This window comes from Ictidomys tridecemlineatus, chromosome 1 (genome assembly GCF_052094955.1).
Source record: "Ictidomys tridecemlineatus isolate mIctTri1 chromosome 1, mIctTri1.hap1, whole genome shotgun sequence".
NCBI classification, from domain to species: Eukaryota; Metazoa; Chordata; class Mammalia; order Rodentia; family Sciuridae; genus Ictidomys; species Ictidomys tridecemlineatus.
Window position 1 is genome coordinate 113,774,905 of NC_135477.1, and position 24,424 is coordinate 113,799,328.

The following is a 24,424-nucleotide window of genomic DNA, read 5'->3' on the forward strand; positions in this document are numbered from 1 at the left end:
CTGTTTCATTGTTTAAAGGATTAAGCAGATTAAAATAGAATTCCTCCTTCCCGGACACTCTCCATGAGTTAGTAACTACAGGAAGATTGTAGTTTAAGGTTTATCAAAGAATCACTATTCCTTTGAATGGTATTTCCCCCATTCCATTCTTAGCTTAGAAAGGAAAGAATATACAGAATTACGATTCTTCAAGAAATCAAAATAGTGTTTATCCTTTTTCATATAAATTTAGAGGACTTTCTAAATGAACAGATAAAATCAGTCTCTGATACATGAGGACTGATACTTAACACAGATTAATAGGCCCCACCTCAGGAGAACAGCATTCTCATTGTGAATGACACATGAGCCAAAGGAAATGTTTCATTTCAGTCATTCACCTCCATAAAATGCAACTTCATTTCAATTACTCACCTACTAACTACTCACTTGCCCCAGAACATCAAAAACATTAAGTCACCAAATTTGTCATCAGTGTTTTTACACGTTTCCCATGCTTGGTAAATTGCATTTATTAAAAGTCGAGAAACATCAGAAGTGGAAACACCCTGTAAGACACTGTTCTCATCCATCCTGCCACTCTCTCTCTCTGTGAGTTGTGACTTATGTTAGCAAGTGAAAACTGGTAGGCATAAAATTTCTTTTACAAGAACAAGTCAAAATGATAGCAGAAATTTACTTTATATGTATAGTTTCACAGAGCTGCAGCAGGGTTCCTGCTCATAGAACAAAGTGAGCTAATCTACTTTGCAAAAGACAATGACCTTTTAAAGCAAGCTGTGATAGGTTTATTCCTTACTTTACAAAAAGAATATCAGTTCTTTAGCAGAATCATCAGGACAAGGTGATTTTGTAAGAACTAATTCAGATACACCTTTTTCAAGGTGAATTTCACACATTTCTCAAATCCTAGAGGACAGGAACCAATAGTATTGTGCATAAATGCAAAAACCCGCAAATAATCAATAAATCTAGAATGATAAATTATTTGAGAGCAAAGCATCCATAATGGATATTCCTTGTCACTAATACTAATTCTGTTTTTTTGTTTGTTTGTTTAAACCAGACCAATTTTATTTTTTAAAAGTCACAAGAAAAGGACACTATGTGGATTTCATGTCTTCTCAGTAGCACAAAGAAATAAACAGAAATTAAAAGAGGGAAACAGAACTCGAGTTTCTTTGAAGGAAATAATTTAATTCAGAATTCTGACTGTCCGTCCTATAAGCATCTCTCTTTTTTCTAAAACTGTATTTTTTTAAAAAATGGGAGAGCGAATGGAGACTGAGTAACAAATACTAGAAAGAAATAATTAGAACTTTAAATATAATAGTGCAAGTTGCAACTCACTTTCCATGGAGACATGTCATAACAGATTTGTGCTATCTACACTCGTCACTCCCAAGCTTGTTAAATAAAGGCAGAATGTAAGTGGAAGGAGTTGGGCATGTGTATGAAACTGTGATCCTCCAGATGACTGGGATATGCCCCAGTAGTTCAAAAACACTCACTTTTTCAAATCATAGTAGTCCACCCATTTATTTGGTCAGCCACTTTCATAGACTACTTTACTGGGGGATATTTTAAAATAGGTTCACTAGTACCTAAATAGGTTCAGGTTTTGTTCTAAGGCTCTCCAATCTGTAAATGGTTTTCTCCTTCCTATTCACAGGCACCTGCAAACCAGCAGCCTAATGATAGTGACCTGACTAGTTAAACTAGTTAATTCTTCCTAAGTGTTTGCTTTCCATCGAATAGGGCAGTTGGGGAAGGGGCAGTGGTTCCATTGGGAGAAAAGCCATGTGGGACAAATTAGGTGCTGCTGTAAGATTTCAAAGCTAGGGAGAAAACAGAGCTAACTAGAGGCAGCTGTTAGGATGTGGTTTCGGTGTTTATATTCTTCTCCATTCCCCCTAAAGCCTCTTACGGGTATTAGGAAGGAAAGCATATGTATGACCCAGTGGAGAAGATCGGCTCTCCTGACTGTGTGTGAGGCCGGAGATCATAACTCAGCATGTTAAGAGACAAAGTTACCTGCCAGGAGAATGAGGTAAACTGTTATAAACCTTTATTTGATAATTTTTTAAAATCCTCTTTTATCTGAGTACATTAATACAGCAAAAAAAATTGCACTGTTAGCATATAGCAGTCATGATAACTGAGAGAAACCTATAGGAGTAATAAACCCGAGCTGACTGGAGATTTAAGGCTGATCCTACCAGCCTGCAAATGGTACATCCTGTTGCTGCTGTGACCTCTGCCCCTGCCCCCCAAGCTATTCCACCTTCAAACCCCCAGACCAAGGTTTCAGCATGGCTCACTGCCAGCACCTTTCTACTTTCTAGGGTGCAAAAGTGGTTCTGCTGATCTATACATATTTCAAAAGGCTTTGACTTTCAGCTTTCACTGAGACTTAAAGTCACATACTATTTTAAATAACAGAGAATGTATTGTTCTTACAAGAGCCTCCTTTCCCCCTGCCTGCCCTGACCTCTCTTCCCTTCAATATTATCCTCAATAACGGGCTTTCTTCCCTCCTTGTAAAGCCAATATGGGGCACTGAGAGGAAGCAGGGGGAAGGGAAGTATTTTTATTTCTCTTGGCACCGAATAAAATGGTTTTCTAGGGGGGTGGAATATCACTCCTATTTTAATAAAACTTCTGTTTCCTATATAATATTACTCAGGTCACTTCAAGGTGAGAAGGTGATCAGAGACAGAGACTAGAGCAGGAGTCTACATTTGTGGATAGTACTCAAAAAAGGCCACAGGCTCCTAATCAAAGCAGCATGACAAACAAGCCCTCAGCCAATCCTCTAGCTACTCAAATACAGCAAATCTAACAATCCCATGTGCTCAAATAGCTATTGCAAATACCTCATGCAATGAAGGCATTTTTTTACTTAGATTTTAAGAAAGTTCCTTTCCAATATTCTGGTATTTTCACCTGCAACATAAAGAAAATAGAAACTGATGTTCTCTGGTTCATGATTTGCTTGCATTTAAATTTTAATTCAGAATAAAGAACACACTAGAGTAGTGGTGGCCTTTACTCTTAAAAACAACTCTTCTCTTTTCACTAGGTGAATGAGTAAATGAACCCACTTAATTCACAAAGGGAAATAATTCCTTCCCCATTCCCTCTCATCCATCCATTTATACATCTACCTGTTTTCTTTTGTTTTTAATTGCTATGATTCATATGCTCCCATTACTGTATCCTAATCATAGCTGAACACATGCATGAGCATGTGCGTGCGCGCACACACACACGGCTAATAATGTGGTGTGGAAGAATTTCTATCTGAACCACATACTGGGTACATGCCCTTGGTGAGTTGCATAACATCTCTAAAACTTCAGCTTCCTCTTCCATAACATCAATATTACAATTTCTGCCTCATAGGACTACCAAATAGCATCAGCAGTAGTAGAGACTCTCATTAAATATAAGTTCCCATTTTTTCCCCCTCCCCAGGCACAAAGCCCTCATATAGTCTTTAAATATACACTTTATAAATGGGAACAGGTTTCTTCTAAAGTTTGCTGATGCTGGAAATATTACTAATTATTTCCACTCCATTATCAGTTTTAATTTAAACATTTCTTTCATAAATCTATTCTTTTACCTAAATGCACTGACATTTTCCTTGTTTATCCAACTTTTCTCAAAGATAAAAAGATCTAATAACTGTATTAATACAACACCTCCTCGAAACAAAACCATACAGGTAGTCATCTTGTCATTTGTCTTATTATTTTAAAGTTGTGTTTAAAATCTTAAAAATTCCTCAATGCAGTGAAAGCAAAATGAAGTTTACATCTGAAAACATAAATGAAAACACTACCTAACCAATGTCATGTGAGTAATAACATAATTCAATACACCAGGATTTTAAAAATGGGAGAAGTTTGTGATCCTTCTTCCACCTCAGGTGGGACACACTGAAACAGGTAAATAAAGCAACGGAGTCAACTTGCTGCCTTCTGCAGAAGACACAGCACTCATTCCTCCTTCTTCAAACATTTGCAGTGGAGTTTGAGCCCAGTTAATCAATATCTTAAGAAAACTGTTTTAACACAAAACTATCTGTTTTACTTTCCGGCCATTTAATGTACAAACTTTTTAAACTAATGATTTTTTTCAAGGTTTTACTAACCTATATTACAGATAATTTAAAAAATGATCTTTTGCTACATTTTAAATTTTACTCATCATGACAGGGATTATGATATCTGCAGATTATGAAATCCGCAACATTTCGATGGAAAATTCAGTTAGATGTCTTTTTCTTTTTCAATTCTCAAAAAAAAGTTTATCCGGAACGTGATGTGGGAAAGCAAAGCAGGGGTATGTGTGTGGCGGGGGGGAGTCGTGTATGACCACAGGACAGAAGATAGTAAAAAATAAATCTTCGGTGTCAAAAAGGGCCTCACCTTGCTTACTGTGCATGGGCCACGTCTATGACATCCCTCCTGTCCCTACTGCTCTTGCCTCATGCCCCTCCAATCCTGCCACCTTCACAATAAAATGCAGATAAGCTGTCAGAGCCTGGTAGTCCAAGCCATCTACTCTCCATCTGCTCACAGATTTCAGGGAGTTTTTAAAATTCAGCACCAAAGGAGGAGAGCGATGCTCAGCAACTTCAAGATGAATGCAGACCGAGCTCTTCTCTGAAGAGGGTTGGCACTATTACATCACTGCTGCTGCAGTTAATTCTGAAGCACTTAGAATACAGAGTCACGTAACTCTCCCCAAAGCAAGGGGCTTCAAAAACTAAATGATGGATGCAGCCTCGAGGTGTTTGTTTGCCACTCAGAATGCCTGCTTCTCAGTTCAGGTCCCAAATGGCTCTGCATTTTCTAGACCCATTCAGCAATTTATATCATACCCTTCTCTTGAGCAATTGGGTTTAGGAGCCTTGGTCTAGTCATCGAGGCAACAAAACGAAAGCAGATTCTCATGCTGTGGTCCACAGCCTCACACACAACTTAAAATATTAGGTCTTGTCCATTGCAGGAGCACACTGCTCAAAGCCTAGGCTTGCCTCACTCCTGCAGACACACTGCATCTCTTCTTCCACGCCGACAGGTCTTTCTGCCTTCCTATGTCAGCTGAATGTGCTCTTTGCAAAATGTTCTTTATATCCCCTGCATGTCACCATGCCCAGAGGCCATGAGTGGAGGGGTTCCAAGTGTCCCAGAGAGAGGCCTCTTAGAGCAGGAAATGGGGGCACAAGGCGACTATGACCTCATGGCTGTGTTTACCTATCTGTTCCGTGAAAAACAGCCGTGACTTCACAACAGTCCTCACCTTCCACAAGGCAGCAACAAAGTCCCTCACGGCCACAGCATTCCTCCTTTGTCCACAATGGCACTAATGATGGCGCTAAGGGAGCTGGTCCCCAGACTTGGCTGATTCAAAGCCATCAAATTCCTAGCTATCGGAACACTTTTACTAGGATTGGTAGGGTTATAAGCCTTTTAATTTCAGTCTAAATAGTGGTTTCTAATTGCAATTTGTTTAATAAATGGGACACTTCAAAACTTCCAGGTTTTTCTCTTCAGGCACTGAATTCTGAGTGTAATATTTCTTTCTGCAAAACATGGATTTTATATATTCCATACACATCTATGTGCAGCTACAATAATTTATAAAGGAAAAAAAAATCTCAAATAATCAAGTGGCTGTTAAATTAAATAAGAAGGAAATTGGAAGAAGACCAACTAAAATTACACAGTGTAATTAAAAGGGTGTCCTCTCTAAATTTCTCGTAAAATGCATTTGGTTGTTACCATGTATGACTGGGTATGGATTTTAGCCCAGCATTCAGTCTTAAACAAAGAAACAAAAACAATGAAAATTTACTATCAATAATTTCCATTCACTTAAGCAACAACCCAAATCTGTCATTACTAAAATCACCTATAAAACTAGTAGCTAAAACTAACTGTCTGGCATGCCAGCCCCAGCTGCCCTCCTCCCATCTTCCCAGGACTTGGCCTTCTTTGATCTTTCTCCCCTGGTTATTAACATTAGTGGCAGAAGGAGTAGATCCAAGTCAAAATGAGAAAAATAATTCCTATGCAGAAGATGGCTTAAAACGCAGCCAGAGCCCCTAGTGCTGATCCATACAAAGAGAGCAGAGAAGCAAAATCACCCAGGAGCCCATGTTGGGGGAGCTGCAGACTGTGTGTTATTTAGGGCCACTCGGGGTCCGCCACTGAATCGATAGAGTTAGGCCGAGAGAACAGGTCGCTATTGGAATTATTTCTCCCCAAATTTACCTGTGATGGGCTTGCCCTGCTTCCCAAGGCCACAGGCCTCCAAATACACAGTTCCTTCTCCTCCACCTCAGTGCTCCACCACACCAAGCCCCTGCCCACCGTCGACTCAAATAAGACGACTGAACAGGGCCTCTTGAAAGGTGGCGATAACAAATCCAATTTACAATACTCAAAGGGACAAAACCAGAAGATGGAGGAGTCTGAATAAGTGAGAAATTGTATTATCGTTTAATTTTATTCATCAACAAGATCACCTCTCATTTAAGAAGCTAGGCTAGATAGCGATGCTCAATAGGAAAGAAGAGGGGAAACTGCAGGGTGAGTGTGTGTGTGAGTGTGAGTGTGTGTGTGCGTGCAGAAGGGAATCCCACCTGCCCTTCAAAGTATAACCCCGAGTTAAATTCTCTTCTATTATTTCCATCCTTAAAATAGTCAGATAGCAAGACGTTCAAAGGAACACAAAGCAGTATAGTAGAGCTGCCTTCTTTCAAAGGGCCAGAGCAGCGATTCGAAGAGTTATTCAGGTCACAGAGAAATTACACTTCTTTATGCATCTATAAAGAATTCAGAGTTTTCCATTTTTATTAGCATTATTATAATACTGAAGGTTTTCAGGCATATCATGAGAGGAGCATTTACAGAGAAATGCTGAGCAGACCAGCCTCATGACGCACCCGCCCCTCTTTATGAGTTTCCACAGCCCGGCAGACATTTTGAAAAGCCTAATAAACACATAGCACTTCAAGCGCAAGGTCTTGCTAATTTCTATACACATGTAGCCAAACACTTCACGCGAAAAAGCAAAGGATCAGTCATTTTTGTCAACTCTCAAGGCTCAACATGATGCCTTTCTATGAAAGCAGACAATTTAGGACCACTCTATTGCCTTTATACAATTATCATGCTATCATTGAAATATCACAAAAGTATCTCATTTTTTTAAAAAAAAAAAAAAGACTTATCTTGAATTTTGATATTGAAAAGCTAGAATTAGCTCTTGGTTCTTTTTCAATCTCATAGTGTGTCAAAGTCCCCAAGTTCCTGATATAAATTCATGAACACTGAAAAACTTAATATAATTGTGCCACCAACCATTCATTTTATTCGCATCTTTCCCACCTTCTCCCTGGTCCCTTTTGTGACATTCCAGAGCCTTCCAAGGTGGCACCAGAACATAGACACATATTCAAAGGTGGAAGACCAAAAAGGTCATATAGCAGCAAGCAGAGAATTTTCTACCAACGCAGGTTTCGATCTTTGCTATTTCAGTGTTATTCCCGCTGAGCCTTGCGTGCCAAGAATACCACTGGCGCTGTTCAGAGACACTCATGATGACTCAATGGAGAATCAAGAGACCTGGGCACTTAACTATGAGCCTATTCCCAATGATATTCTGTCTCAAATCATTTCCATCCTCATAGAAACATGAAAGTGGGGCAATGACAGTTATGAAGCCCAGCATGAGCTGCCTGGAAGAACTCTGCCTAGCAACACAGCTTTATCACTCTGCCACGCATATGAGGCCAGAGTCCACTGACAAAAATACCAGGCTGAAAAATGCTATAGTTTAAGAAAAGCTAAAAATGAAAAAAAAAATCACATCACAGAAGAGAATGTTTAAATTTATATTCAATCAGTAAGTACAAATGAAAGATTATAGATATTTTAATTCACAATGAACCAAATGCCGTGTCAGTATATGCTTTCTGTTATGTAAAATCATGTACTTTTTACACACATAGTACACAACAAAAACTATGTGTGTAAAAATTCCATGCAAGAGGAGACAAAATAATTTGCTCAAGTCTTGACTTAGTTTGGTTCTTGATGTTGTAAAAAGGGAGGCTAAGGTTACTTCAATGATCATTCAAATTTTGTAGGTAAATGTGTCAGGTTCTCATTACAATATTACATCAACACATGCATATAGAAGATTATTTCTTTTAGGGTCTTTTGTTTTTCTTCTTTCCTTTAAGGATTCTAGATTTTAATTTGCACATCTGGGGATACAACAAGGCACAGAACACGAGCTTATAATTTTTTTCAAAAAGGATATGGGTTATCGCTACTGTAGCTACATTGATCTTCATCTTTCAATTGGTTTCAAAGATGATATTGGTGAAGAAGCAAGCCAGGGCAGGGACAGACATTTTTAACATTGGAAAAAAATAAAATAAGCTGGTTGATTGCAACTTGAAAAGTTCTTGATTTGACCAATAACAAAAACACTTAATCGGCAGTGAAGGAATGCATGGATGTGTAAGGATAAGTTATTTCAAATCATTTTCTTTACTGGATTTCATAGGTAACTGAATGAGTAACTGCTTCTGTTCCCAGCTATGCAACAATTTTGACTACATATGAACATAACATATGATAGAAATTGGGAGTTACGAATGATTAATAGATAACCTTCAAATATATCTACTCTCAGAAGTTAAGAAAGTATTTTATCATAAATTTTATATTCTTTAAGTACTATCATTCAGTCGGAAACTTTTAGTTATTTTTGTGATGGTTACGTAATGTATAAGCATCTGCATGAGAATTTTTTGGGTTATTATACTATCCTTATTTCTCATTCATTTCTCATGTTTCTTAGAAGGTAAGTTTTACTGATAAATATGTAAACTTGGTTAATGATGCCTTTCATATATCTTATATTGAGTTTTATTACAGTAATATGATGAAATTCTATGGAATAAAAAAAATAAATGAATTATTGAGGAATGTCAGATAAGGTCATCTGACTATGGACTCTGAACTCTTATAACCAGACACATAACAACCAAGAAAGCCTATTTGTTATCAGAACATACAATCATCAATACCCCAAGCAAGCACAAAATTGGCCAAGTGAACATTCCATTTTTAATATAATTTGAAATATGATTTAAAAAATAAATCTCATTCAAAATATCTACCATGATTAGACCCTATTCCTAATTGGTTTAACTGTCAAGACCCATATAGAGATGACACCAAAAAGTTAAAGGAGAGTATGTTGTATGTTTCATCAGGATGCAGATGCAAACAGAGGCATTATCCTTGCAATGCACAGGGAAGAACTAGAACAAAGCTGTGAGCAGCTCTCTAACATAAAGGCTGGGTTGTGATATTCCCGTCAGTCACTGTATTAATACAGGGGAAGCCTACTTAATGAACTGCTGAGAAGAGAACAGAGCCACTATGAGAATACATTTTGTGTTTACCAGACTGTAAAATCTGCAATAAGATCCCAGAATCCTTTTAGATGAATAAAAGTTAAAGGAAATAACCTTCCAGACATACAAATTCAGTAGCAAAATAGGAAATAAAACAAATGTATCCAAAGAAAATTTCTGAAAGACTCATTGCTCTGGCAAAAGCCACAAAATTTGCTTCATCATCTACAAACAGTGATAAAAGTAATACAAACAACACAATTTCCTAAAAGGCTTGAAACTCTATAACTCTAACAATTTTCTTTTGCAATAAAAAAAATATATAAGAATGATAAAGAAAAATCTTGGAAAAGACTGTGATTTTGTTCATTTTATTAAACCAGCAATATAAACTTGAATTATATCACAAAGTTTATTTGCTAGTTACTCATTTCTAAGTGTCTTGTACTAATAAAAATAAAATCTCAAGTGTTTTATAAAAGTAACGGGCCTGGAAAAATTGCTGAGAGAATTTTTTAATGTCATATAAGTTCCTTTTTATTTTCATGCCTTTGGGGATGAAGAAATGATATGCAAGTTATTAACTGTAATATGACCAATGTAATTACTACCACCAAATTAAAATAAACATAAGCTTTAAGATATTTTAAGTATCCTAAAAAGTAAAAAAAAAAAAAACCAGAAATCTGTTAAAAATTGGTAATTGCATGGCACAGCGTGACCCTTGCTGTATGAACTTCTGTTCTCTACTTTTTTTCTGACAGAGCATGCTTCTAAAGTGAAATAAATTAAAAACAATTTTCAACTGACTGATAGCTTTTTAAACATAGTGCACCTTGAAGGAAATCATTTACATAAAGTATTTCAAGAGTTACACTGCCAAGTTAAAAATCAAAGTAATGGCCCCAATAAGAGACTCCTGAATCACTAAGTAATTTCAAATAAATGAAAAGAGAATGAAAGGCATTTTTCTCACTGGATGATAGACTCCTGATTAAATCTTCTTCTGACACTAAAGCAGGCCTTGTAGTTCTAACAGCTCTTCATTTCAACTAAGGTCATCATGAAAAGAATGATTATCAAATAAACTCAATCAGAAAAGACTCAAAAGTTCTCAGAGGCTTGAATTCCATAAGATTTCTAGGCATCCTTGATTGACAGTCTTGTAAAACATAAGGATAATTAAACTGACATGAAAATCACTACCCTGCATAAATCCTAAAAGCAGTTTACCTAACCTTTTGATCCTTTAGAGAACTCATAGTTGTCTTAACACCTGTTCCTACTCACCATCCAATGACCTTCATAAAAAGATTAACACCCAACTATCACACCCTGTATAGTTTACACACATAATCCACGTCCCCCACAATATCTCGGCTGCGCTAATTACACAGATAATGCTTCTTGCTGGAACTAGTTCACAGCAACTTCAATCTTTTCCCCAGGCATGAGATAGAATGGAATCTCCAGAAGGAAGCTTTGTGATACTGAGATAAAATTAAAATTTCACTTTTGAACCACAGTGCATTGAATATTTAACATATTAAAGTAACATTGGCAGTATTTAAATTTCAAGGAGCTTCATAAAATCAAGTAGTATTCTAAAGAATCTCAAACCATATACAAAGTATTACCTAATGTAAACTATGCAATTATTTTTAAGTTACAATTGAAACATACTGACAAAAAATAAGTTTGTCATATGAGGAAACACTGCTTCCACTGCTTTCTCCCAAAAAGAGATATTCAGACTATTTATCATGTGTCCATTTAAATTTCTGCCACACACACACACACACACACACACACACACACAATCTTTGGGCATCTACAGCTGTCTCTTGGTAAGATTTTTTCTCTAAGACCAATGGTTATTTTAGCTAACACAGATATATTCAACTGAATTTTTTTGTAAGATTCCTGGTTGTGTAAACATTTTTCACTCTCAACAATCCAGAAGGAACTTTTCAATATGTATGTGATATTAAAGCAGGAAAGGCAAAAATCTAAGTAAAATGAGAAAGTTATGACAACATAATGAACAATATATTTCAATGTTCAAATTCCTTAACAACTTTTTTTTTTTGATGATACCAACATTTTTACCCTATATGAAGAGACAGCTGGCTCCACTTTTATTGTTGCTCTCTTTTTCTACAAGGGGTTTTACTTTATCTTGTTCTATTTTAAATGAAAACAAATTATTTAGGGGTCACATATTTGAGTATCGAGAAATATCTACGTGAAAGACCAAAAGAAAATGAGGTACCTACTAGATTTTCATGCAAAAAAGGATTCAGAGAAATGGCCAAGGCCTGCTTCTAAAAAAATATTGCCACTACCCTCCTTTTTCTTCCATCCTTTATTTTTTTCAAAATCTTAAAAATGACAAGGTAATCTTAAATTGTAGTTTTAAGGGGCACCTGCCTGGCTTGTCAGACTAAAGTAGCATATTAACTACACTCATTGTGGCACCATAGGAGCCTCAGTTTTTATCATTTTGATATCCCCTCCAGGGTTTCAATCTTCTCTCTTGGAGCTCAATCATGCTCTGTGATGCTCGGTTCCTACATGAGGATGCGAGAGAATTTCTATTTAAAAATACATTCGGGGGGGGGGGGGGGCGGTGTCAGGCACTACTGATTGAGAAGGCATTCCGTGATGATCCCTATTTTCAGTTAAAATGTGCACTTATGGTTTTGGATTTAACACCCCTGCCTTTGCAGTCAGACAGTCATTTAGCTGGAGTCAATCAAGCGTATGATTAGAAATAATAACTCACAAGCAATGAATTCAAAAAGATTAGATCTTTGCCGAAATGCACAAGTACAGCATCCCATTATGCATCCTTTCCTCTCGGGTTTCTAGAGAGCAGACCAAAAAACAAACAACAAAAAATTCTCTTGCTCTCTAAAGGCTGGCTTCACCTAAAACCTGACTAATCATTCTTCTAACCTATGATCACAAACTTCAGTCAGGTGGCAATATTAGCCAGAGATGTAATCAACAATACTGGGGGGGTGGGGAGCGGGTGCGGTGGAGATGTCTCTTCCATCTTTTTTTCCCTTCACTTATGGCAAAAGCTGTTTCACTCCAAGTAAAATGGATCAGAAGTTGAACACACTCATATATATAGAATAAGAAAGACAGAACGTAGTTAAAGCCAAAAGATACATTATACCCCACAACAAAGAATAATTTTCTGTTCATAAATTATTCTTCAAATTATACTGTGTTTCAGGATCTAGTATTTTGTTTAAGTAAAGGTTAGAGGTAATTAGAGAAACTATGTTTGGATTTAATAAGTATTATATTGAAACCAGTAACCCAAGTTCAATCAAATCTTTCAATGTAGCGCTTTTGATCAAGTCAAAAGGATTTAATTTCACTGAGAAAGTTTGGAGAATTAGGGTGAATTGTACGATTTTATATTATACAGTACTTTATCTTTAATCAGAGCACATACAATATAATTCATAGTCAACCGTGTTAATATTTGGGTAGGATGATTCCAAAGGGAAAAAGATTGACAAAAATGATTAATATTTTGCTTTAGAATATAATACAGAGGGGATGGGTGAGTTTGCCTTCCCAGCTATGCTTGGTTTAGGCTGCATAACAGCAGCACACATTGATGACACTAACATAATTCATACAAATGAGGGTAGCAGAGAGCAGCCTGGGATTTGAAAAATTTCTGCAAATAAATCCCAAGGCTGAATAAACCACATGTGGGTAACTGGGAGCTGATGCGGTATAGGAAGTTCACATAAATAAAGTCCACACATACAGTCTTAAAACATAAAAATAAAAACTAAAAATGGTCCAGAGCTTATGCATTAAAAAAGAAAAAAAGAAAAGAGCTGCATTTCAGTTGCTAATGGCAAGTATCTGGCCAATTAAGAAGAACCTGAGCAGCAGGTATGTGTCAAGCAGTCATTTGTATCAGTAAAGGAGTCTTTACGTAAAGATAACCTATATTCACTACAATTTGTGCTAGAAAACACCACTGAGAACTTTGAGGAGCCAATTCTTTTTATTCAACAAACATCATGTTTTGAAAAATCCAAACATTGACTGATGAGTTTTTGGTAATTCTGACTATGTCTGAGGATAGCCAGACCTAACATTTTCCTTTTCTTCCAGTAGCCAATTAGAGGATCAGTTTCTACCTGCTTTTGCCTGGTCTTATCACCTAAGGCAGAGGGCACATTAGGAGTTTTGTGGAAACCCTGATATACCTTTAATGGACATTATTGGAAGGGTCACCAAGAACCAAATCTAAAGGCTTGTGAACACTGCTTCGCTCCAGCCTTATCCCAGAGAACATTAACCCTGATTCAGCAGACACCACCACTTTTATCTCACCGTTAAATTTCAATCCATAAAAGTGAATTTAACACACATACAAACACACAGAACCACCGTCTCCAAGTATAAAGGAGGAAATGGAAAGGGATCAGCATTCCTTACTCCCTCAACCATCAATTCCAGGAACATTTATTCAGGACCAACCAAATACTAATCACTGGGATATATGATATATGCTGAAACTGATGGAACAGGTTTCTGCCTGCCATTGGGTGGGGGACTATGTTTTCTAATCAGAGAAGCAGGTAAAGCGTCACCTGCAGCATCCCCATCCAAGGCTCACATTTTGGACCCCACAATAATGAGCATGGAGGAGGCTGCTGAAAAGAAAGAAAAGAAAATGCATGTTCTATACAAAGAGTTTGATTTTCTTTATTCAAAAGAAAAGAGGAAGAATTGAAAACCACTACTAAATTAAGTAAGATTCTTTTCTATATTCAACTGGGAGAACTGGGGCCAGGGTGAAATACAAACATAAATGAAAACAAAATGTGGTTTAATTTTTCACCTTCTAGAAAAGCATCCAGTTAAAAGTGAACCTATACAGGCCAGGCATGGTGATACATGCCTGTAATCCCAGCAGCTCAGGAGGCTAAAGTAGGAGGCTCACAAATTCAAAGGCAGCCTCAGCAACAGTGAGACACTAAATAACTCAGTGATACTTTTTCTCTAAATAAAATATAAAAAAGGGCTAGGGATGTGCCCCAGTCCCTAAGTGCCCCTAGGTTTAATCCCCACTACCAAAACAAACAACAAAAAAGTGAACCTAAGCAAGTTTTCATAAGCAAGTTTTCAATTAAGAATGTATAGGTTCCAAGAAAAACAAGAAAGATATCCCCCTGAGACACTATCTATAATCTTTTATTCACTCATTAAACAAAGATTTGCTGAGCTCCTACTATGTGCCAACCCCATTCTAGGCACAATGTCTTTATATGCATAATATACATGGAATACAAAGATTTCATATTCAATTTCAATCAGCAATTCTTCTCTGTTTCTTTTGAACAAGTAAGGCCACAGAAGGAAAATTTGAGGCTTTCAGTGCTAATTCAATAATAAATTCTTGATGTATTCCAGTTACTTTATATTGGTAAAAAAACGTGTGAGCATGAAATTCATTTTAAACATAATTCATTAAATGAACTTGTGACATTCTCATGCACTGTTTTTTTTTTTTTTCCTCCATTTCCAAACACTAATTGACAGCACTTGAAAACAGTGATTCAGCTTCGGCATGTCAATATGATTCCCAGGGACTGTGGCTCTACTCCTCAGGCCAGGAGACTGACAAATCAAAAGATAAGAAGTACCTCTCAGCTTGAATCAACTGAAATGTGTCAGAAAATACATTTGGCATAATCTTCAGAAATGTCAGGTTTGGCGATGACAGGATAGGCACAGTTTTCCTGACAGTTTTAGCACACCAAAGTTTCAGAGTCCAAGTTAGAATGAGGAGGGGAAAAACCACTTTTGTCTGCTATTTTGGAGGAAACGACTACATGCAACCAGAGGAAATGTATGACATGCCACTTGAGTCTCTGACAAAGACATTATAAAATGCCTGACTGCTTAATTAATGAAAATGCCCACTAAGGTTAAAAGGAGTAAAGTATCTTTTAGGATTTTTGCTTATGAAAACCATCCTACCTGCTCTTCAAGGGATGTGCTCAACCTTATTCCTTTCGTATTCTCAATATGCCTAATGCCAATGGAGTACTTTTTTATAAAAGTGTGTCAAATGAGTGAATGAACCAACAGCGTCACACTAAATCACGGAGAAACCCAAAATCAGCTGAATATATTACACAACATACTTTGGACCTTGCTTGTCATTCATTATCCTTGGCAAATAAGATTTATTAAAAAGCAAAGCCAATTAAAGTACAAGAAGGCAAATTCTAATCAGTATCCTGCTCCTTTCTGAATTCTCTGTAGGCTGGATGTTCCTGTCATCACGACCATCCTTCCTTCCCCAGGTACACACTCATGCAATCATATTCAACAAATGGGGAATCACAGAAGAAACAGCTTCATTAGTTCACCAAGAAGCACCACAGAGAGCCAAGACCCATGTTTCTACCGCTGGCTACAAATTCTGACTCCTCCGATTTTCCATTTGTAAATAGATCTCCAAAAGAAATCAGCCCGAGGGCTCTGAATGGCTGTAGAGCTCTGTATGAGCACTGCAGCTGACAATCACAAACCCCCATGAGCTGCTCAGATAGGCAAAGCAGGTGCCCTACTCAGACATGTTCCCTCCAAGTCCTCTAACACCTCCCGTGCTGTCAACCTTCATCTGATTTTCATTTGTAAATGAAGTTGCACAAATCTGCAACAATAAAGAATATTGATAAAATCTTTGTTAACACTTGGCATCTCTCATTTTCTAAAAAACATAAACAAGATCCCCATTCAGGCAACTCCTAATTGTGCTGGCCACGTTTCATTTACTTTCACCACCAATTCAGCAGCAATCTGTCAATATTTGTACCGAAAATTACCAAATGCTCTAAATTACTTATCTCAAACTAATTATACATTTACATATGTATGAATGTTAGATACTGAAAGTTAAACATCATTCCTTTATTGCCGAGGTCTATACATAAGGCCTCCCAAATGAAAAGTAGTACAAAGTCAATTTAAAGAGAGTTTAAAAAAATACATTTTTTTTCTGATTTAATATAAGCTCGGTATTTTCAGCACAGCTTCACAATCTTTTTCCTTTATGAAAGAATAAAGTCAAATGTTTTTTCACTATATTGGGCAAATGTAACATAAAATAAGATGGCCCTACAGTAGACCCTTATCGTACCATATTCCAGGAGTTAATCATTTCAAGATATGTATTCGTTCCTGAGTACTCCCTGAGCATGAACATGCACCCCGACCATGCTTGTTTAAGGAAGCAGAGTGGGGGAAAACAGACTTGGGACATAACTACTATTAACTTACAGGCTAAAGAAGAAAGAGAAAGGCAAATAACTACAATATAAAAAAAAATCAGTACAATAAGAAGACAGCTCTGTGTGCAGAACTTGAGGTGCATGAAAGAAGGAATAACTAATGGGGCCTGAGATTTGAAAAAGGAACAGGAACCAATGGGGTGGTGAAGCGGGTAAGAACATTCCACATTTGAATCACTATGTGTGGAAGAGAATAAGAAAGCACAGAAATTTGAAAGAGAAAAAGAAATTAATCTGGGATGTCTAGAAAATAATGGGCAATGGTAAACATTAACGTGAGAAGGTGCGATTTAGAAGGTAAAAAGTCATCCCCTTCAGAAAATGTGGAGCAACCAAAGGACTCAAAGCAAAAGAAAGATGGGATCCGATTCATGGATTTTAAAGGCACCTGTTGCAGACAGGCCTGGCCAAAGACAACTTCACCAGAAACAGCTGGCAGAGAACAGATGGAGAGGCAGAAGTCAAAGAGACCCAAGGAAGCTACTGGAGGGTCCAGAACTGGGAGGCCAGCTTCCACCTCCAGCACTGGCAAGAGTTCTTGCTGCAGCAAGCAGCACTGGACAAAGGAAAGCGAAGTGCTAAAACTTCCTGTTTTAGTCTTTCAACCATAAGAATCCAACTGAAACAAGTAAACTCATTTAAAGTCAAGTGAACAAAATTCACCAGTTGATTACATGTGGGAGGCCATGTGGAGTACCAAGATTTAGAGAATGTGTTCTGGGACAACTGGCAAAATCCGAATAATCCCCAGGCTGGGCACATCTGGGTTAACTGACCTTGAAGAAGCATTATGTTCTCTTATGTGTAAAAGGGGACTGATATCTAATTTACTGGTTTGTTATGATCATTAAAGAACATATAATTATCGTCATTATTAAACTATAAAGGATAAAATAATAAGGGATAAACGAATAAGGAGAGGAAGACGTCATCGGTACTATTTTGGTAGATTTTAGTTGATATTAATATGGAAGAAGCAAGCTTATGTAAATTTAATTCTAGATGAGCTATTCTTATAATGAAGAGAGACTGGTATTGGAGATAGAGGCATTCAGATAGGGAAAAAAACCTCCTTCTATGCTTGACTACCCTTCATGTTATATTCAGTTTCCAGAACTACCAATGCATCCTTATTTCAGTCTCCCAATCTTCAACTGAATTCCCAGCTGCCAAAAAAAAAAAAAAGAAAAGAAAAAGTCTAACCTCTCTTGCAACTATGAAATTAATTATTGACCAATGTGACACAAGCAGAAGTCAGTAAGTACATGGGACCTCTCTGAAGGAGAGCCAAGCTCCTTCCTCTTCACTCTTTTTTCTCTCCTGCTGCTGAGATAAGTCTGATGACTGGAACCATTGCAGCTATCATGAACCATGAGGACACAGGCCACATCACAAGGGACAGCAGAGTAGCAGAGTTCTCAACTACTTGGCTACTCTCTTTGACTACATGAAATCACCTAGGAAGCTTTTAATAAAATATTCATGCCTCACCCTGAAATATCTAGACTTAACTGCTGGGTTGGGACCAACACATGAATATTGGGGTATGAGTATTAGAACCTTCCCAAATGAATAAAAATGTGAAGCTAGAGTTGAGATCCCACTAATCTAAAACACATGTTTATCAATCCTTTATATTATTTAATACCTAAGTGATATAAAACAGTAATAATGCCTGCCACTTAATGAATATTGCCATTATGCTAGGTAAGTTTCCTGCAAATTAATTTACTACATTTTCTAACTCAATAATACCCCGATGTCAGTATTATTACTTTCATTTTTCTTCTTGGGAAAACTGAGGGGGAATGAGTCTTAGTAATGGACTTGGAGTCTCACAAATTAGTATTCCAGTCCAGAAGGGGCTAAATCCAAAGCATTCTCCTTGCCTCTGCAGTGTTGCCTCTCAGCTGTTTTGCTTCTTTTTATTTCATCTAGAGGAATGCTGGTGAGCAGTGAGAAGTGGGGTAGAGAGGACAAGGAAGAGGGCACTGGCAACATTTAAGACAAGCTTTACTTCTGGGGTCCTAAGATTGGTTTGCTCACCAATGGACCTAATGAAAGTCACTTTCATTAACCATCATGTAGAGCTCTCCGCAAGAGCTCACATTGGTTTTCATGTGAACTCCCCTCTGGTCTAGATCCAGAAAGGGGCCAAGTTCAGATTAAGTTCCAATACATGAACAAAGCACCAGATCCTCACCTATTTTCAGCTTCCTGGTTGAGAAGTTTAAGTAAATCATGTGAAATGCATGCAGAAACTCCCCTCTTTCTTTCCTAATGTTTAACGGTGATTTATAACCCTGGAACATTTGTAAATTTAACAGCCCATCAAAGTGTCTGAGAGCACACCAGTTCTAAGGACTCATTAAGTGACATTAAACATAACTTTTCATAAAGTACTGTACAGCATGAATGGGTGGGCAGGCTGGTGAGCAGCCGTGACTACGTAATTTATCGTTTGTAATTTTGCCTTATTACTTCCAAAAACATTTTTTAAAGAAGGAGGGGAACAGTTGGTTACAAAAAAATAAAAAAACACTTCACTACTTTGCCAATACTATAAATCAGAAAGGCAGAAAAATCATTTATGATTCTAAGGATGTGCTAATTCTTTCTCCAGTCACCCAAAAAATGACAAGGACAAAGTTTTGTGGCAAAGTCGTACAGGATTTTAAAAATTCATTTATTTTCAACAGGGTAATATTGTTTCCAACTCACCTCCTCCCCAAATTCTAAAGATCATCAATAAAAAAAAAAAAAAAGGTATGGAAGCTTTTCTAGTATACAAGGGAGAAAGACTTCAGTTAACACATCCTTTAAATGGCACTTCTTTTGCTCCAGAAATATGTAAAGAATTGAGCTCTGAAGCAGGACTTCATCCAACACAACTGGATTTTGCAACACCACTAAAAATCACCCTAATTTTGTCAAAATATTCATCCTACCTTAAAAAGTAAAATTAGAACCCTAATAAATGCTGCAATTAAAAAGGAATGTTTATATTTCCTTAGTGACCACAGACTATGTTAGAGTGACAATAGTCAATGGTCAAATTTCAGCATCCCCACCTGCATAAAAAATACTCTTCATATATTTTCTTTAAAACAAATAAATCACAATGCCAGGAATATCATGCAACTTTCCTGGTTTTCATTCTTTTACTGTAACTGCAGATTTAACTGAATTTAAAAGTTTTAACTATCAGTGCACTGAACATAACATCATAATTATGCTGATAGCACAATGTTCACCATAAAGTACATCACTTACTGGCTTAGGTCTCCCTTAAAAGATTGATTATCCCCTCTCCTTCTGAACCTGTGGTCCAGCACAGGTGTCTGTAATTCCTTTGCCAAATTCTGCACTCCACTTTTACTAACTTTGCTGACTAAAAATATTCTCTCCATAAATTTCGACAACTTAGTAATGAATATCTGCAGCAGAAATGGTTTTCCTGAATCAAAAGTAAATCCATGGGATTTACATCACCTCAAGAGCAGCCATGTTGAAAATGAACTCACCAAAGCCACAAATGACCCTAGCTAATTCACTTTGGAGTGTTCTTACACATAAGTAACAGCATACATATAGTCCTAGAAAAATTGGTGACTGCTCTCCATGAGGTATTAGTTACTTACCTTTAAAACGTACTTAAGGGGGGAAAACGGTTTTCACAAACATTATATTTTACATGAAAACATTCAATTTGCCAACTATTTAAAATAGCTCCAGCCAAACAATTCAAAAATAATTTCTGTAATTTTTACTAGATTAATTCTATTGTTTCCATAAATTTTCTGTGATTTTTACCTGGCATGCATGGCACTGACCGTAACAAAACTCAAAAAGTGAACATCTAAATATAATTGAAAATTTATCAGTTGAGAGAAGGAAAACGCTTATCAAAATAATTTCTAAACTTATGTTGCAGCAACTAGTATTTAAAACCTACTCTGACTAATAATCAAAGAAGCTTTACTATTATTATTCCTGAGTAAATAAATTCATGCCTAGTAAATTGACTTTTGGTAGTTGGCTGGTATAAACTTCATTTGGCAAGTTAGGTTAAATTTCTCACATACATTTCTGTATTTAGCAGTCACCAATAAGTTAGCAAGGATATTAAATTCACAATTATCCAATTCTTCAACATAAATGAGCAAAGCAGAACCAAGATAAATGAACAAAAACCATCACCAGACAGCATGCCTACTTGATTCTTTTCCTATCAATTAATACTGATTCATATAAACTACATAACATGTTATAATTTGAAGCAATTTATTCACATTTAAAATTATAATTATAATTCCTTATTAATTGGTGTTAAGTAAGAATTACCAGATTATTCCAAAGCTAATATTCCACAATAGCAAGCAGATACAGGTTGAGCAGTCATCTAAAATTAGCTTATTCACTGTAAAATAAAGATTGAATGTTAAGGTATAAAATTATTCTAAATCCCCAAACACACCAGAACCAATTGTGAAATTAAATGTGACACTTTCCATAATTCAAACTACAGTACTTGATTTTTGTCTTTCTCCTCAGCTACCCCTAAATTAAATTAGTCCTATTGATTAGAACTCAGAAATCCCTGTCTTGTTACCATGATTTTCAAATTTTAATAAAATGTATAATTTAGTTGTACACATTTAAGTTGGTTTTCTTAAATTCCAACACAGGAGATTAAGTATAGACTCACTGAATATCTCAATACATAGTTACAGACAGAGTAAAAACCAATTTCTTTGCTAACTCACAATTGATAAATTCGTGCATCCCAAATCTGTTTTCAGGCCTTCCATGACAAATGACCATTCACTGAAGCAGGATCTTATGAAATGATTAGCAGTGTGATTTAACTAGGCAGTGATGGCACATAGGTCTTGGAATAAAATGGAAACTGTACACCAATTAAAATGTGTTGCTGTGTACAAATGGTAGTCAGTAGCTTTAGTAAAAGCAGAACTATTAAAACTTATATTTATAAGTCCTTACCCTAGAATTCAGAAGAGTACACAGTATATGTAATTTAAATTTACTAATGATATGTATAGTCTGTGGACAGCAACAGCCTCACTGGACCTACGATACATGTTGGGTGTTTTGTCCTTATAAAACTTCTCTCTGGTGTTATATTCATATAACAAATAACCTAAAGATCACATTTATTAATCTCAGCCTCTTTTAGTAGTACTTTCAACACACTGAGATTTTGATTGGTTTTTGTTTTTTAATTTGAGAGGAAAATATTTCTTAACAGCATTTTCTTGATAATCACAGTTGGCAGATCTCCAACCCCTAAAAAAAAGATGGGTTCCCAGACCACTCCCAGACCATTTTCCTGCCTCCCCAATCCAAAGCTATGACACTAGCTCCTGAGCTTAGTCTTTAATAAGTGAACAGTGCTGACATGGCCCTTCTTGTGGCCAGTATTAGAAAATTAATACAGCATCATCAAATATGCTGAAATAATTCACATTACTTCATTAACCCTGGCTTTTTTTCCTCTTAAAAAATTACTGTGTTCCTCCTTTTTAGTTTATTTCCATGTCTCATTTTTTCTGTGTGTTAGCTTTGGTTAAAATTAATATAGAACTATAACTGAAGAGGACTTCTAGAGTACCTGGAAGATTTGATTTAAGCTCTCAAATCCTCCCAATAAATAGTGATGATGCATTCGTAGAAATAATAACAGATATTATTATTATCCACATAGAAATAATATTAAATGTTATTAGTCACTTTATCGTCACCTGAGGAACTGTCTGCAAAGAGTGTTTAGCATGCAAACGTCCCTACCAGAGTTACCCTTCTCCTTTACAAAATGCAAGTCAACAACTCACTGTATAGTGCCTGGTCATTTACAACACACATCAAAAATAACTGAGGATGCTAGTTAAAATGAGAATATATTAGCAGTTAAAGAGCAGAAAGCCACAGTTTCTGTGTCATAAGGCACCAATGCTCAGCTGTAAATACATTCATATATATTTTAGTGTAGTGTTTTATTTATTGAATCATGTATTTTATATTATGATGAATTTTTATTTCAATTACCACAACAGTGTTTATGCAAGCTGCAAACATTTGTTTTTACTAGAGGGGAATAAGCCCTATTCATTAGCACTGCTCACTGTCAATTATGAAATACATTTGTTTTCACCATCATTGCTACACAATACTTAGTTCCAAAATATATGTCATTACTTAATGAGAATGAATTAAAACAAAGCAGCACTATTAACTGGGGCTAGATCTATAGTAATCTATCATTCAAATAATAGAAGTTAATGCCTATTAATTTCCTACCACATGCCATGCACAAAACTAAGCACTTCATGTATATTGACTCAATGTCATCTGTAAAGTAACCTTGGACAGGAGGTACTATTGCTATCCCTATCTTATAGATAGGCAAGAAGATGCTCCAAGAAATTAAAGAAATTGCCTGAGACTACACAAGTAGTAACTGGCAGGTAACTGATTCTAGAATTAAAGCTCTAAATTCTAAAATAAGCCAATTGTGCCATGATGCCTCTTAAACATCTCGGGTGAATCACATGCTACTTATTACCAGCACCTAGAGAACTTTAATTTTAAAAAGAGACAGGCTTATTAAGTTATTCACATTATATCACTTTAGAAAGTTCAGGTTAGACATAGTGTCAAAAATGTATTAGTATATAAAATGAAACACAAAATACAAGGTCCCTAGAATAAACATTTTCCACAAAGTGAGTACTTTTTGCTGCATTTCCCCCAATCCATTCATTATCAAAATTCACAACTATGTATAGGGAATATTTAAAGTGTCTATTTTTGTTTCCTACTTAGACTACAAGCTATTCAAGGCCTGGAAAAGCAGCTAATCTATACATTATTGAAAATGCCACAGCATATTGTACCCAGAGAACCTTTGATAAATACTAAATATTACATTCACAATGAGTAATGGCAACTCAACACAAAATTACAATGTAACTTGAAGATGAAATATAAAGCCAAAATAAAATGGATTTGAGTCCCATTCAATATGTCCCTTATTCAGTCTTTTGAAACCTATGAAAATAGAAGGACTTATTTAGGACAAAGGCAGGCAGTATTTCTGAGGTTTGGGGAAGATAGCAATATCACTTCTGATTATTATTACAATGTTTAAAAAACCAAATCATATATGAAGGATGTGAGAAAAAAGAATGGACAAGCTATCTCATGTGATTATTTTATTTTCTGCATATAGAGAAACTAAATGGAATAGGGAAAGTACATTATCTGAAATTATAGTTTTTAGGCATCCTCAGTATTTCTTAAATTTTTGTTTATTTGCCTCTAGAAAAGGGAAAAAGTATAAGAAGAAGGATGTTTTCAAAAGTTTGGTACTTCCGAGCTGCTTCTGTACTATTGAAAAATAGCTATGTGTAATACTACCTATTATTTTCATAAAACTTAAATTTTAAATGTCATAATACACCCAACAAAAATTACAGTATTTAGTAAATTCTGCTTACTTTAAAAATTAACAAGTGATTAGTAAATAACTCTGAACACCCTGCATCTAAATAAGCCGAAACTAAAAACATAAAACTATATTTTAAAAATGCATTAAGCCCTCTCCTTTCTA

At 36.2% G+C, this 24,424-nt stretch overlaps 1 protein-coding gene across 2 annotated transcripts in view; it reads right to left on the minus strand.

Moving 5' to 3' along the window:
• Efna5 (ephrin A5) overlaps positions 1-24,424 on the minus strand; it is a 278,183-nt gene that overhangs the window by 213,689 nt on the left and 40,070 nt on the right. The window lies entirely within an intron of this gene.